This window comes from Ambystoma mexicanum, chromosome 5p (assembly GCF_040938575.1).
Source record: "Ambystoma mexicanum isolate Mex_15411 chromosome 5p, UKY_AmexF1_1, whole genome shotgun sequence".
In the NCBI taxonomy this organism is placed as follows: domain Eukaryota; kingdom Metazoa; phylum Chordata; class Amphibia; order Caudata; family Ambystomatidae; genus Ambystoma; species Ambystoma mexicanum.
The window spans coordinates 655,523,997-655,540,780 of NC_090930.1; the positions used below are offsets into that span (position 1 = coordinate 655,523,997).

Genomic DNA, 16,784 nt, shown 5'->3' on the forward strand with positions numbered 1-16,784 from the left:
AATGCGCCATGGTCGCTAACCCTGCTATGGAGTACCGCTATTGGGCTACACAACAAGCTCATTTCCATATCCACTATAACATAGTCGATTAAGGATGTCACAATGCCATTTGTCCATGTGTATTCTGGTTCAATGTAATTACTTGGCATCATTCCAAGAGGTTCAAGGTCAAAAAATTTGAACAATGTATGCCAAGAGTGATTCTGCCACAAGTTGTTACTATCAGACATGTCTAATATTCGCCTATTAAAGTCACCAGCAAGCAATACGTGGCCGAAAGGTGAAGTTTACGACCATCAAAGTATTGCATCTATTATTAAGGACTGTATTGACTTAGTCAAAGAGCCTCCCGGTGGATCATAAATATTGATGATTAAAATTTCAACAATAGGGAGAGTTGAAGTCTGAAGTATGCCCATTAATACATTCAGGGACTGGTTTTCCTTTGTAAATAGTGACAATTTTAGGTGCGCCCTAGCTCTTATGGCAAGGCCTCCACTCGCCCTCCCCTTCTTAGGCCGGGTGGCATTGTTGAAAAGGATTTGGTATCCATCAATATGAAAGCTCTTGTTACACCATGTTTCTTGCAACATAAATACATCTGCCTCTTGCAAGAGTGTCTGACCTTTTGGATGAAGCAGAAAGGAGCGGTGCCCTTGTGAGTTCCATGACACCCATGACAAGTTTAAAGTAGCATTCCCTTGTCAGTTAGCTCCATTATATGAGCATGTTGGCATCCAGGGGAATGAGTGCGCTGTTTTATCCCTTACCTGTGAGCTGTGATTTTGCAGTGCTCTTAATGCTGCTCTCTCTGTTGACTATGTTAAGGTTGGTATGCTTTTCACTGCATTTTTTGCAGGATCCAATTTATGGCCAGAAGTGTTCTGACATGCTATTAGTGTATATCCTGCCTTCAAAAGCATCTCTGTATGAGTTTTCAGTATGGCCCCATTAAAGGTGATGCAAATTCTACCAGTGCCCAGTTTGTGTTGCTATTCTATCGTGGCAGTTCGATTTTCAGTAAATCTATAGATTGAATGAGCTCCAAATATGGCAACTGCTTGAAGATAGACAGTAAAGCTGATCTGTTAAGAAATGGACTGTAAGGCGTTGAATTATTCTTTCCAAGATGACCCAGGTGCCCCTGTCTTTTAGGGCACCAGGGAGGGTGATCCGCAGTACATTATTTATATCTGCTGGGCGCGAGATAATATGCAGTTCATTTCCCAGCTTTTGAGGGGCTTTACTAACCCCAACAGATTTTGTTAAGGCTGGTGAAGAGGATAGTACTTTGTTCTCTGCGGTTTGCCCTTTTTTGGGGCCCAAATTGCATGATTGTTGATTTATCATCTTAATGGTTGAATTTTTGTCTTTCGGCCCCTGCAAATGTGCTTGTTTTTCAGGCCCTTCAGCTGCACATTTTTAAAATCCAAAGCCCTTACACACACACACACTGCTTCACCACCTTTAGATTTGCTTTTAAGTTTGTCTGCCTTGGTACAACTTTAGGTATCTGCAGAGTGGGTATTGTGTGTGTTTTCTGAGGGGTGCGTTTATTTTGCAGGGCCTTTTTTAGCTCAGCAGGTGGAGAAATATGAACTGCCTCAAAATCCCAACTCTGATTAGGTTTTCCGGTTGGCCCACTAACTGTCGGTTTCTGTATAGAAACCAGTTTTCCTTTTGTGGGAGATTCATTCATTTCAGCCAGTGTGAGGAACACGCTGCAGCACACCAGTACTCTCCGCCAACACAGGAGCTTAAGAGGGCAAAGCACCTCCCTCACGCAGTCAGGCAGTGAGCAGACTCAAATAGAGTCAAGCGAAGACACTCCAGCTCGAGCAGACGCACCGCTGCTCTCCGCCGACATGGGAGCTTAAGAGGGGAAAGCACCTCCCTCACGCAGTCAGGCAGTGTAGAGACAGTGAACAGACTCAGAGTCGAGCGAAGACACTCCAGCTCGAGCAGACACACCCATAATCATTACATGTTAGAAGCCTCATTGAAGGTCCCTGTGCCCAAGGGTGGTGTGGAAGATCTTGGCCCCAGTAATTTGACCCTTAATGCATCAGGCAATAGGGTATCTTGGAATGCATGATTGGCATTCCAGGTGAACAATACCCTGGTTGAATACTTGGACTCCACCACCTCCTATAAACGGAAGAATGAGACCTTTACAGTGGATCATTTTGAGGGGTTTGTTGGTGGCATGATAAGTTCAATCTTGACTCAGACAAACATGGGTGGGAAACTTAGACCGATGTAGCACTTCCATGCCTATAACAGTGAGGTAGCCAATAGGAAAAAAGAAATGAGCGATGACTAGATCTGTAAAGAATAGGGGGAATCGGTCATCGACTGTCATTTGTGGGCACATTGAGCATACTAAACAGTGTTATAAGAATTGGCACCCGGGTAGTCGAGCAAAAAGGAGTCAAGTGGGTGCTGTAGTTATGGAGGATGATTAAGTAGATATAATATAATCAGTGGAACAGATAAACTCAGTGACCGAGAATGATTGGGTGCTTACTTTGAGGCCCATTATGTAGAGCGCCAAAGTGGTGTGTTGTGGCAAGCTGGGGATCCTGCTTTGGAAGTTAAGATTTGGGAACTGAATACTAGTTGCAAGAATTTGCAGAAAGTGTTAAAAAAGATCAGCACCTTTCGCGCTGCGGGCACAAACAAACTTTCCAATTTTCTATTCCAGGGTGAGCCAGCTGCATGGGCTACAGTATTGTCCTTTCTGTTTAAGCATGTGGTTGATACCCAAATCTTTCCAGAGTCTTGGTCTACCGTGCACATTATGCCTATCTATAAAAGAGGGGCAAGTTCTGACCCAATTAACTATCGACGGATCTCCATACTTGACGCTGATAGTAAGGTGTTTGCGTCAGTTTTACTTCAGCACCTGGAAGTATGGGCAAAATCGATGGGCATTATAAATAAATGGCAGACCGGTTTTAGGAGGCATTTGGAAACATCCTTAAATGGCCTTATGTTGAAGAGCATTCAAAATCTGGTTTGGGCCGGGAAGTATGACTCCATTTATTTAGCTTCCGTAGACCTCATGTCAGCATTTGATACTGTTGTTCGCAGAATTCTGTAGTCAAAACTTTAAAAAAGTGGGGAATCCCATCTGGATTATTACGGATGATAATTGGGCTTCATGAAAAGTCTAATATTCAAGTCTGATTAAACCAGAATGGGTTATTATCTCGCCAAATCTCAACATACCAAGTGGTTAGGCAGGGTTGCGTTATAATCTCTATATGGCAGACAATGGAGATTATCTGGAGTCAGTAGCTTTCGTAACCCCAGAATTGCATAACCTGAGGGCTATTTGGATGTCATATGCCGACGATTTCCTTATCTCTGATTGCACCGAAATAGTCCTACAACATCCGATTGCTTGGTTCAAGAGGTTTGTTAACATCCCCTTCATTCAGATTAACCCTGTAAAAATTAAAATGACGTAGTGTACTAGATGGAAAAAGGGTACAACCTTCTGTTGCAGGTTGGGTACGATCCAATGGAGAAGGTAGAGAGTTTTGTATACTTGTTTTCTTTTTAATTACCTCAAAACCTCAGAAACTGCAAGTGAGGGAGTGGATGAAAAGTTGTGCTGTGTCCCTGTCAAACCAACTGAGAAGGGTGGATGCCAGTTATGGCTAATTTCCAGTGATGCCCTGCATTAAGTTTTATGAGGAAAAATGTATCCCCAAACTCTTTTACAGCGTAGAAGTTGAAGCATTATCAGTTCTAGAAAATCCGATAACTCTAAAAAGTGCTGATCTGGAGAAGAGCTCTCCGGATTCCTAGCTTGGTCCAATTACATGGCATTAGGTATGAGCTTGGCATTACCTCAATGCAGTATAGGGCACATTGGAAATTCCTGCCACTCTATAGGAAGATCTTGAGCCCAGTTGAAGGCTCCTTGTTTGTTGATCTAAAAGGAATACTAGAGGAGAGAGGCAGTGGGCTAATCCAAGAGCACCCCATGTTATGTTATGATTTCCTTAATAAAATCGGCTCCTCTTTTTAGATGAGCTATTTGAGAATCCAGGGAGAATCAAACATCTACTATATGAATTTGACTGGATTAACTAAGCAACACTCACACTAAGCAACAAATACACAAGGAAAATATATGGCAATACAACATCGCATGAACAATATTCACAGTCTCCGAATAACCTTCTAATGTCCTAGGTGATTTGCCTTCCCCAGCATTCAAGGTCAGTTCTGTTAGTGTTCAACCAAACAATGAAATGTCTCAAATCAGTCAAAGCAAATCTTAAAGTTTAGTAACCAAAGCTCCAATGATAGCAAGTCTCTTCTCTTTGGTGAAATATCCACTTTCCACTTCCACCAAATAGCACCAATGGTAATCCCAGCCACGATGCTTTGTCACCTCTTCAAGAAGAAGACTTGCCACAGTTCAAACGAAATGCCACATCCACAACTATTAGTGATAAACTGCACACATCTATTTACTGTGCCACAGTTGGATAGTCTGATGGGACTCAATCGCCGACTACGTTAATGTGTAGCTGTCAAGTCAGCCGATAGATATTGCCCTGATCTGAGGAAGGCACATGGAATGTGCTGAAACACGTGTTATCGCAAAGGGCTATCAATAAATTGATTTTCAATATGTGAATAAGCTCAAATTATTGAAATCCAACTGTGGTGCAGTAAATAGATGTGTGCAGTTTTTTTTTTACAAACGGAGTGGGGGGAACTCAGTGTCTCCGTTTTCTGCACGCACCATTGCAACACCAGCAAGATTGGTTTATAAATTTCAAGTCGCGGAGGTAAAAGAGTGATTTTACCAAAAAAGTTCCCTGTACCATCATATTGGTGTTACACAGTTCTTGGTTAACAGTTAGTATCCTCTTAGTTACAGTTTTAGGATTCACAATGGTATATATGTCAGGATTACTTCTTAGTGCTGCTGCTTCCACTTCAACAACTTAACTTCTGCTTGTTTCACTATGAGAACAGTCACCTTAGTCTCAAAGTATTCCACTTGGTTTAGACTAGTACGATGTTGCATCTACTGACAAAGAGATATACCACCACTTCTTCACTACTTTGGACTACTACCACAGCCTCAGTGATTTGTACTTCTAGACAGGCTTCGACAAGACATACTTTAAAGTACTTCAACAACTTTAAGTGGGCAAGGCACTCTTCCTCTGAATGACTCTTTCCAAAAGGGGCAGCCTCTTTGCCTCTCTTGTCTGTCTGTCACAATGACAACCTGGGCTTGCCCTCAAACTCTCTTCTCTCTGTCTTCCCCAGTCTCTGGCACTACCGGTTTTGTCAACTTCAAAATAGTCTTTTCAAGCAACCAATTCCCCTTCACCAACTTTACCTGCACCTTTTCTTCCAGTTATCAGTCCAAGTAATTACCCAGAAGCCTTGGTGCCATTCTCCTAGCTTCACGTAATGCTTGCACACTTGTATGTTAGGCCAATGGACTGTTACCAACTTCACAGTATAGTTAGATTGCTTTCTGACTCTGGGAAAGGTTGGTTTTACTGTTAGTATGGGGAGACTCTTGGCTTGGGCAATGCTTGTTCTCTTCATTAGTTTATACACTTTTAACTTCTTATAAATGAAAGGTATGCCATGTTAGGATAAAGAATAGAATTCAGTCTTTCTTTAGGAATCACAATTAGGCACACACAACCACATCCTGATGTAGTTTTTTAAGGTTTAAAGATTGGTATAGAATTACATTCCCACGTGAAAGTGAATGTGTCATGGCCACTGGTCATGGGCCAGTTACTTCACATCTTACAATGGACCCAGTCTTGGCGCCCCTGGCACCAAGCTCATTATAAAGTATGCTCAGCACACAGACTTTGAAGGCACGTGCATCTGGACAGGGCGGGGCCCTAGCAATGCATGGAAGGCACGTGCAGAAGGCAGGAGGAGTGGCAAGGTGGGGCCTCAGGGCAGGGCCAGGCTATATAAGCCGGCCCCACCCGCATGCTGGCGCTTCGCGTTAGTCTGCTAGAGCAGCGTGTCCTCAGTCTCCGGAACCCTCCAGCATCTTAGCTTGAGGTCGACCACACCATCGCGGGAAGTTCAACAACCAGCTTTGAATTCTGCAGCTATGCGCGCATCCTACCTGAGTCAGCCACGCCACCGCTGGAAGCACCGCCATCGCTTCACTTCTGCATCTATGCGCACATCTTACCTGAGTCAGCCACGCCATCGCTTCACTTCTGCAACTACGCGCCCATCTTACCCGAGTCAGCCACGCCATCGCTGGAAGCGTTGCTATCGCTTCCCCTTCTGCAGCCACGTGCATATCTTACCTGAATCCGCAGCCATCTTACCTGAATCCGCAGCCCCTCGCGGGTGCCGCCCTGCATCCTTACCTGTCCCGAACTTCCATCAACACGGGATCTTCTTCCGACGCAGCATCCTTGCGGATCTTCATCTTCGGCCGCCCGTAGGAGCAAGGAAACCGCTCATCAAGCACTGACCAGCTGCACCTGCAAAGGGAAAGGAAGCACAAGGTTAGCACTTGCTTAGACTTTCATATTCTAAGCAGTGAGCTTCCCTGAGAGGCTACTTACCTCTAGTAGGTCCTTCAGACTAGACTCTTGTCATCACACATTCTTGGGTCATCTTCATACCTAAGAGAGAGAGAGAGGACAATATAACATTACGGACAATAATTATGGAGGGAGAGTATCACAATCAATACGAACAGTAATCATAGTTACCCTTCAAGACGGAATGGTCACAGCTGGTCTGGACCTTCACGCCAAGGGCCAGTGACGCAACTAGGTCCATCTACAGCACCCCTGCTGGAAGAAAGCAGGACGGAGAGCTCATCTTTCAATCAAAACAGGTGAGCCTGCATGGGCAAACTCTTGCTCGCAACCTTCTGGCATGAAAGGGTTGAGGGGAATCGTGACACCACCACATCATTCTCACCGTCTCTCAGGGGCAGAACCAGTATCCTGGGTCCTCAATAACGCAGCGGCTGGGGGAGAGAGCTGATCCACGGGAGCCAGGTCCAGGGAGGGCTCCAACCGTGCCCCAACGCCCCGTGGAGACCAGGTGAGCGTAACAGAATGATAGAGTTTAGTCCTCTGTTGGGAATTGCAATTAGGCACAGTCGACCACCATTCTTTAATGCAGATTTTACAAGTTCAAGGTCGTAACACTTGTATTGTCAAGGTTAGGTATTCGGTAATGGTCTTTGCCATGTTCAGTCTCCTTACTTAGGAACACACAACCACTCCTTCAAGCAGTAACCGTAGTTTGGGTCCTTGAGCTGCAACAAACAACTTCTATTCGCTTTAAATCTTACGCGAGTGGACAGGGAACTGGATACTGTTGCCGGTAATGTTTGCGCAAGGTATTAGAACGCCATGCTTCACTCACCTGCTTCTTTGACACTTGCTCTGTGGGTCGCAGTGCTTACACACCTTCTGCCACAACTTCTACTGCTTCTGTCTTGCTAGGGACCCACACCCTTCTTCTGTTAAGGTGTTTCCAGTCTGGCCAAGCATTTAGAGAACCCCTCTTTCTCCTGAGACCCACGGCTTGACAACTGCTTCTTGCCTCGGTCTCCTGCTCGGCAACCACGGCAATCAGGCTCACATGGGGAAAGACAGCTCTCCTACATGTCTTCAACTGGGCAGCCTCTGCACTTCAGGGTTTGGGGGAACAGGACCCTCCCAGAACAAGCAGATTAAATCTGCTGTCACCACGTTCCCGTGTCCCTCTTGTTCTCCCACATATGCTTGGTTTGCCAGCCTTGTGCCTTCTTCCTTCTGCCACAGATCACATTTCAGTCACAGTTCCAGCTCCTTACAATTGCCTGCACCTGAAAGGGCCTTGTATGTCTCCTAGATTCCTCAAGGTATGGGCTGTTAGACTTAATTGCCTGATTACTGCCACAGCATGCCTCTTCCACCCTCTTCCTCGTCCCAGTACTTTTAGGATTATGGGACCTGTAGTTCCCTTCAGTAAAGTTAGTTCTTTCAACAATTAAGTCATTTTTTAGAGCACCTTTAATTCCATTTAACTCATTAAAAGATGGACTGTTAGAATTGGTTGTTACAGAAGAAGACATTGGACTTAAGGCATTTTCTGTAGCTCCTTTTACCTTAGGGAGTAAGGAGGGCATTTATTCTTAACCACTCTTTCTTTTGACAAGGCTTGTTCAGATTTAACAGAGCTTGTACCCTGGGTTACAGATCTTATATGTGGGTCAGGGGCAGTATAATGACAAAATGGCATTACCTTTTTGGTGACCCAGAAAGGATAGCTCATGTGCAACGTGTTCGCCTTGGAAGCAAGATGACACAGAGCAACACAGGTTCAATCCCCGGGAACGAGCTTAGAAACCTGTGAGTATTAAGCGCGTTATAAATAACCTATCATATATCATACCTGGGAGAAGACTTTAGGCAGGGTTTTAGTGAGGGATCCGTGGGATTCTTCACAGTACACTCCCTCAATCCACCCTGGAGGTCCTGGTGACACTCTTACTTAAGGAAGGCAGGGACGGAAGAGGGTGTGCCTCTTACCGTCCCCTGTCAATGATAAACGTGGATGTCCAGATCTTGTGTAAGATACTGGCATGGCGTTGGACGTCAGTTATGCAGGGTCTGGTGCACTTGGACCAGACAGGGTTTTATACCGGGAAGATTCATCCAACAAAATCTGAGGAGATTGCTTCTGATCCTGGATAAGTACAGGAGCATGGCGGAGAAGGTGGCGGTTGTGAGCTTAGACTCCTATAAAGCCTTTGACTTAGTCACCTGGGACTTCCAATGGATGTTAATGAGTAGGATGGGGCTGGGAGCCCAATTCATAGAATGGGTACAGCTTCTGTATGGGGGCTCTGCCTCGAGAGTGCCCTCTGGCACACCTGCTTTTTGCGCTGGTCATTGGACCGCTCGCATGGGTGGTTCGTAAAAGGCCTGGAGCAGTAGAGCTGCAGATGTGGGGTCAGGCATTGTATATCGCTATATGCAGATGACATGTTGCTCTATGTAAAAGATCCTGTGATTAACTTGGGCCGGGGCATGGCAATGGTGGGTGAGTTTGGGAAAATCTTGGGTTGGTTGTGAATCACTCTTAAATCCGCGATTTACACATTGCCAGTATAGGAGCGTAGGGAGCTGGAGCATACAGGATGGAAACACTTGAAGTGGGATTCCGGTACCTTGGTGTAATGGTAGGGGCGGATTGGAACTGGGTATATCAACAGAATGTAGATAAGCTGCTGACCATTTTTAGAAAGCTTGTTGACTTGTGGGTGCGATTCCCCATCTCATTGCTGTGGTGCGCTGCACAGGTGAAGATTTTTGCTCTTCCTAAAACTACTAAATGTGTTCCAGGTGATGCCCATGGTTATACCAGCAACCTGTTTCCAGGCCCTTCACCGGATCATGACTGGTCTACTGTGGAAAGTAGAGGTACATAAGGTTGTGCTTGCCATGCTGCAGCTTCCAGCAGGGAAGGCGGGGAAATGGGGGCGCAGGATTTCAGATTGCGTTATTGGGCATCCACAATACAGCACATGGTGGACTGGTTTACTAGCCCAGATCGAGACTGACTCACTAGTTGGATTATGGCTGAGGCGGCTCCTCTGCAGGTTCTAGAATTGCTAGGTGGACGAGAGAAAAAGATTGGGCACCTTGAGACACCAATCAGTACCATTATCCGAGCGTAATGGAAGGCCACTAAGGTTCCAGAACAGAGTTATCCATTTCTGCCTGACATTCCTCTGACCTGTAGTAGGCTTGGGCGTGCATATCGTTGGAATGGCAGAAGCAGTGTGGAACAATAGGGATGAAGGGGTTCGATAGGGGATGTCTACAAGGATGACGAGATCTTTACTTTTGTAGAATTCAGAGCAGCTCATCTAATGGTGCGACTGACATTTTAACTTTAAGTGCCAAGGGCGAGGTATCCCGTCCTTGGGATTATGTGCCTGTTGCCAGGGACGAGATACCTCGTCCTTGGCACTTAAGGGGTTAATGAAACAGAAAATGTTAGAAGGCATTGAATGGCGAAATACCAAAATCACCAAAAAAGGCCTTTGCACTGGGGCGTAAAACCCATGGCAGTTAAAAGGTTAATGTTGGGTGTACAGACCGCATGAGAGGGGTTCGCGGGCAGGCCACGCACACATGGAATAAATGAAACGACGATGCGTCTGAAGGAGCGGCAGGAATGTTTCCTAACTGTATGCAGCGGACACTGGATATGAAAGCATTGGGGATTGCAGGGGAAATAGTTCATAGGGGAGGCAGTCTCGGATGGTGAATGGAATAGGGCCCTCCTATATGCTGAACAGGTTTCTAGGAATGCACACTTCCAGTGGATGCAATATAAGATTATGAGAAGGCGCATGTCATGTCGGTTAGGGTGAATAAAATGGCCCCCAGTGCGTGCCCTACCGTTGTAGATGTTGGGTGGGTGTTGGGGCGTTTCTGCATATGAAGTGGGACCTTGAATAGGGTTAAAGGGTTCTGGTAAGAGGTTCATGATGAAATCTCCAATTTGATTGCTGTGAGGATCCAACGCACTGTGCAGCACTGGCTACTGGGACTATGGGCCATTACGAAATGTAAGCGTGGGGGGACCAGCATGGGGCGCAGAGAAGATGGCAGCCTGAAAGCCATGCTCAGGCAGCCCCGACGAGAGAAGCACACGTAGACCCTTTACAAGGCAAAAAACAGAGATGTGGTGAGCTGGAGAGCACCCTCTTCACGCTGGGGCAGCATTTGGGACTCTGTCCGGGGTGCGAGTCTGTGGACAAGCGATAAATGTACATGCTCGTCCTGTGGTGGTAGCCTCGGCGCCCCTGCATGCATTACGGCGGAAAGGATTGGAGTAGATTGGAGGCCGCGGGGCACAGAGTGAACCTGCTCCGAGGTGGCAGAGGGCAGCGCTGAGTGAAGACAGACAAGGGATCCGATGAGCATGTGGAGGCCCGGGGGAGCAACGGCGTGCCTGAGGAAGATCGAGCCTGCTGGAAGGAGGAGTTGGTAAGGCGTGCTACCCATTCCGGCCAGGGAACCCCGGTGGACGCACTGACGAGCGACTACCGTTCACGGTAAAGTGCGAGGGCCGGACCAGCCGTGAAGAGGAGAGCGGCTGGTGCACCCAGGGGAGGAGGAGCCAATGCAGAGCCACGAGGCCAGGGGCCAAAAGTAGCCGCACACACTCCCTGAGAGGCGTGAAGGGCCCCGACTGGCCACAGAGGACCGCAGGGATACACACCACTACTAGAGCTGCAGGAAGGATGTCCTGGGCCTCAGAGACGTTGGGGGCCCAGGTGAAGGGGAGCGCTGGACACCGCCAGGAAGGAGCAGGAAGCAGTGTTAGGCAGTCTGGTCTGGGCAAGGCGGCCCAATAGTGAGGCATTACAGGAGGAGGCCATGGTGATGTGCAAAGAGTCTCCCTTGAACTGACCAGAGAACTTTGGAGATTCTCCACAGACCTGCATGCTTCCATGGCTGAACTCAAGGGTTGGGCGACGTTGATGGAAAAAGTGGCACACAACCAGCTTTCTGTTGACGTTCTCAAGGTCCAGATGGACTCTCACCTGCACGCCCAGGGAGATGGCACGCAGAATGGATGACATGGGGGACCGGGAGAGGCGGAATAACATTAAGATCTGGGGCCTGCCAGCTAGGGAAGGCTAGACGGTGAGGGAGCTTGAGGGGAAAGTGGAAAGACTGATGGCTCACATCCTTGGAGGGGACTCGTCGAGGAGGAATCCAGTTTGACCGTATCCACAGAGCTGGGGGGAGGGGTCCAGGGAGGGCCTCTGATCGACCCTGGCTAAGTTTCATTACAACCAAGATAAGATGGAGAACTTGGCAAGGGTGAGTCAACCGAAGCAAATCAGCTTTGAAGGTGCGGTGGTCCAGGTGTTCCAAGACTTGTCGGTGGGCATGCTCTCCTGCTGCAGGGCCTCCAGGCCTCTCAGGAAACTCCTTACGGAGCCTGACATTAGGTGCAGATGGGAGTTTCCCTTCTCCCTTTCCTATGTTAGCCTGCGTGGCATCCTTCAAAGCTCAGATGTGTCTGAGATCCTTGATATTCTGGAGGAACTGTAAGCAGGCATGGCTCTTCCTCCACTACAGGGGAAAAAGGAGAAGCAGGACAGATTCTTGAAGACTTTTAATAACACAGGGACAAGGGTCAGGATGTCGGGTTCCCAGAGGTTTTGAAAGTTGACCGGGCCCAAGAGCTGAAGATCACCTGGGGCAGGAGAGTCCGGCCTTGATACATTGTTGATCACTTAAGGTTGCAGAGGGGCACTGGAGACATGAACATGAGGGCGGAGAGGGGTGCTCTCAAGTTGAGGTTTCTGGGGATTGGTTTATTGTTGGTTTGTTTATTGGGTTTAAACTGGAAAGGGAAATTGAGGTTGCCTTAGCGCAGAGGAAGAGCCTTCATTTGGGGCAGCTGAGGCCTCCCTGAAAGTCCTGTTATTGGAAATCCCCAGAGAGGAGGGTGCAGACGGCAGCCCAGGAGTAGGGGCCGTCCACATTTTGGGGGGAGTCTATAACTATATATGAGATCCAGACTTGGACTTGAGTCGGGGGACAGGGAAGCGGGGTAGGATGCGGTGAGGGATGAGTGTCTCCTGCATGAGGGGTTAGAGGGCTTTGGGTGGTGCAACGGTTGGAGGGAGTTCCATAAGGTGCCTGGGTGTTACAGCCTTTACTCGCACCGGCATGGATCCTTTACAAGGATGGATTACTTGTGGTGGTGCCTAGGTCCGATCATGAGTCAGTCTAGGTGGAGATCGCCTGCGGAAGGGCACGACTGGGGGTACGGGGGAGAAAGGTGTGCAATGACACACTTCTGAAGGACCACCTCTTCAGCGTCTTTCTGAGGGACGAATTGCAGCACTTTATTTTTGCACTAATGATACGGTGGAGGTGAATTTGGGGGTGGTATGTGACGCGGCCAAAGCTACCATCAGGGGGTTACTGATTGTGGAAGGGACCAAGGTTAAGAGGATGAGATTCTAGCCCTTAGGTAGGAACTGCAGGGTGGGGAGAGGGATCAGGAGATCATAGTGGCTGACATTAGGGATAAAAGGCAGGACCTGGGAGAACTTGGAAATGCCAGGGTCCTTAAAATTTTAAAGGGGTGCAGAAGAAGTACTATGAGCATGGCGACAAGGCGGGGGCTATGCTGGGGAATAGGATTAGAAAACAAAGGTTAAATAAATAAATAGGCAGGTCAAGCAGATTAGAGAGAGCGGGGGTCGGGTCTCTTCTCAACCGGAGGAGATAGCGGCTAGGTTTGTGGCATAGTATAGGATACTGTGCGTACCTGAGGTTTCTTCGGGGGAGAATGACATAGCGGGGTAGTTATCAGGGTAGTTCTCCTGACTTTGACAGAGGTAAAAGCGATAGACCTGGATAGCCCAATATCGCGACAGGAGGTGGTCCAGGCTATAAAGGGCCTAAAGGCCAGGAATGGGCCAGGAGAGAACGGCTTCTCATTGTTCTTCTACAAAACAAATGCAGGCGTTCTTTCTTAACTAAGCTTTTTAACTATTTCAAGGGTGCTCACAGCTTACCGCCCTCTTTCTTCAGGGCGTTAATTGTGGTTATTTTAAAGAGTGTAAGGACCCAGTGCAGTTCTTCGTATCGCCCCATTTCCTTTTTGAATATAGATGCAAAGATCTTTAGTAAGAACCTTAGAGAAGATATTGCCCCAGTTGATCCACCCTCACCAAGTGAGCTTTGTGAGACATAGAGGTGGCAGATAACATGAGAAAGACCCTCAATCTGATGGCGCTACCATGGGATAAAAGAAGGAAATGTTTTCTGCTGACAAAAGACGCACAAAAAGCCTTTGACTGGGAAGACTGGGTGTTTCTGAAACAGGTCATAGTTAAGTTTGGCTTTGGTCTGTAGTGGCAGGCTTGGGACAGCTAGGGTTGAGGTGAATGGCACCCAATCGGAGGAGCTGCCACTCCGGAGGGGCACAAGGCAGGGCTGCGCGCTGTCTTCTCTGCTCTATGCTACTGTAATGGAAACCATGGCGTTGCGTTTGATGGGGAACCCAAGGGCAGAGGGCATCCATGTACGGGACGTCCAATACAAATTGGCCCTGTTCACTGATGATCTGCTACTATAAGTCAGAGATCCCTGCAGATCTATGCTAGAAGTAAATATGATGCTCGATGAGTATGGGAGGAGGTCAGGCTTTAAAGTCAATTATTCAAAGTCCACGTTTTTTCCATAGGGGAGACTTCGAGGGAAACATTGTGGTATATTAGGCACTCAGGGTTTGGCCCTGAGGAAGTCTCGTTTAAGTACTTGGGTGTCCACATCACAAACCCACTAGACCACCTGATTAGGGTGAACTACATCCCGTTGGGCGAGGAGATAAGGGAGAATATGGAGAGGTGAAACAAGTTGGCCCTGTCCTGAATGGCATGCCTTAATATTATTAAAATGAATATACTCCCGAGATATCTCTACTTGTTTCAAATGCTCACCATAGCGGCAGCGCCGTCTTTTCATGGCGTCCCACGTAAGCGGGTGGTGAAATTCCTATGGCGGGCGAATCAAAGGATAGCGGACAAAACTGTTACTAGGCCATGGGAGCAAGGGGCAGTGGGTTTCCCAGAAGTTGTTACGGATGAGGCCTTGAAATTGCTTGTTTAAAGTTATGCATTGTTGTGAACTCTTATGGCTCATATTTGGAATTGTTTGTTTCTTGTCTGATATTTGTGATGAAAACCAATAAACTTGAATTTGGAAAAAAAAGAAAAGTAAGCGTGGTAGGGATGTTCTCATAGTGGTATCTCTGGGGCTTATACTGGCCGAAAGGGCGGTCGCCTTGGCTTGAAAGGCAACTGTGGGACCCAGTATGAGTGATTGGCGGAGATAAATTAGCAAATGGTTGCAGGCCTGGGACAAGCTTGCATTTCGATCGGACTTACGCCCTGTGAAGGCATCATGAAGCAAGACACAGACAGCAGACTTAAAGTTGAAGCAAAAGATATTTATTAACTTAAATGCCAGGATGGTAAAAGGCCTAACTTGCCCTATGCGAAGGTGGGTTTTCCCTACCTGAACAAAACTAAGGGAAGTGAGTTAAAGAGTTCAACTTAAGTCTCTGTGTCCAAAATATCAGTAGAGCAGTGATGGTACTATCTAGATAAAACAAAACCAATAAGGAAGACCGATCAATTAGTTGTCTTCTTAGCTAGTGATAAAGAAGAGGATCCTGTCTCTAAATCAGCTATTTCAGGAGGGATTGTAAACTGCATCCAACTTTGCTATTCTCTGTCCAAGAGAACTTTACCATTCATTCCTAGAGCACACTCAACTCAAAGTACCGGTGCTACTCTAGCACTCATTGCAAAAGTGCCGTAAGAGGCTATTTGCAAAGCAGCAACATGGAGTTCGATTCACACTTTAACTCAACATTACTGCGTGGTTACTCATAAAAGAGGTGATTCTCAGGTGGCCAAGGCATTGGTAAGACATCTTTTTGCTGCTGACATTATAACAACCCACCTTCTTCTTCAGGTGCTGCTTGCTAGTGTAAGGAAGGCATGGCATCAATAGTAAGACAGGCAAAACGGACCACAGTTCCAGGGCATTTGAAACTTGAAACTTGAGGAGAACCATCTATGGTTCCGGAAGCTCCTCAAGGCCTTCCTCTTCTCTTCTGCCTTCGCCCGCTTCTCCCCTGCTGATCTGCCTTTTTCCCTCGGCACTCTGCACCTGGCCACCTTCTGCCCTTCGGGCCCAGGTACCTGCTTACCCTACCATCCTCCTGCACTGCCTCCGGGCCACCCTTTGCACTGGGGCCTGTGTCTGTACCCATACAGTTCCCCACCCACTCTTCTTCTGCACTTATCAGATACTCCCTATCTGACTAAGCTAGCACCTTTGCCTCTTACAAGCTGCACTACCACTGCTAACACTCTATTTAATTATTTATGTACTTACTATTTATTTTGTTTCTCTCCTATGCTCTGCACTTCCCCCTTTTTCTCTTCCCCATACACTTTACCCCTTTTTCCCTTCCCCATGCACTTGCGCGTTCTCAATGTCACTGGGCCTAGTAAGATCGCTGTTTTTGTTTCTCCCCTGTTCCCCTCTCTTTGCCTGGTCGCGCTCTGAAACACCTGTGTAAGAGCGCGATATAAATAAAATATCATATCATATCATACATCATTTATTGAACTTGAACAAGGGTGTCATAAACGCCTCTAAATCTACATAGCACGTTACGACCATCGAAGAATAATAATGCATTCTAAGTGGAGTCTCATTAAAAGAAAAGGGCCTATACTAAGTAAAACTATTGCCAATCCTTATCACTAAATACAATTAGTGTAGGGTAATGTTCATGAAAAAGAAAAGTGTTCACAAAATATGTCAGGATGTTCTGGCCATTGGCCTCCCATCCCCACGTTTTCAGCACAGGATAAGGCGGTTCACTCGAGCATAGCACACTCTCAGGCTTCTTCGGCACGAGGACACAGTTCCATTACCAGCATGAGGGCCTTCCGTGCCCAGTGTCTTAAGTTATCAAAGTCTCTTTATTCAGAGGGCTTGATGTACCAAAACAAAGAAAAGTTCCTTTCCTCTAACAAGTACTTAAGTTGGGTGATTCACCCTTGGGATATTTCTTCTCTGTGAATGATAGTGAGCTAAAGACTCTGGGTAAGTCTCTCGTAACCAGGACTAATGTCTGGCAGAGGGACTCCCAGGACCCCCCTTGTTAATTTACATCTATCTGGGCCATGC

General features: G+C 47.1%; 1 protein-coding gene across 9 annotated transcripts in view; it reads left to right on the forward strand.

Annotated features, from left to right (window-relative positions):
* The window catches only part of TRMT2B (tRNA methyltransferase 2 homolog B), a 584,889-nt gene that overhangs the window by 165,046 nt on the left and 403,059 nt on the right, over positions 1–16,784 (forward strand). The gene's annotated exons all lie outside the window — the stretch shown is intronic.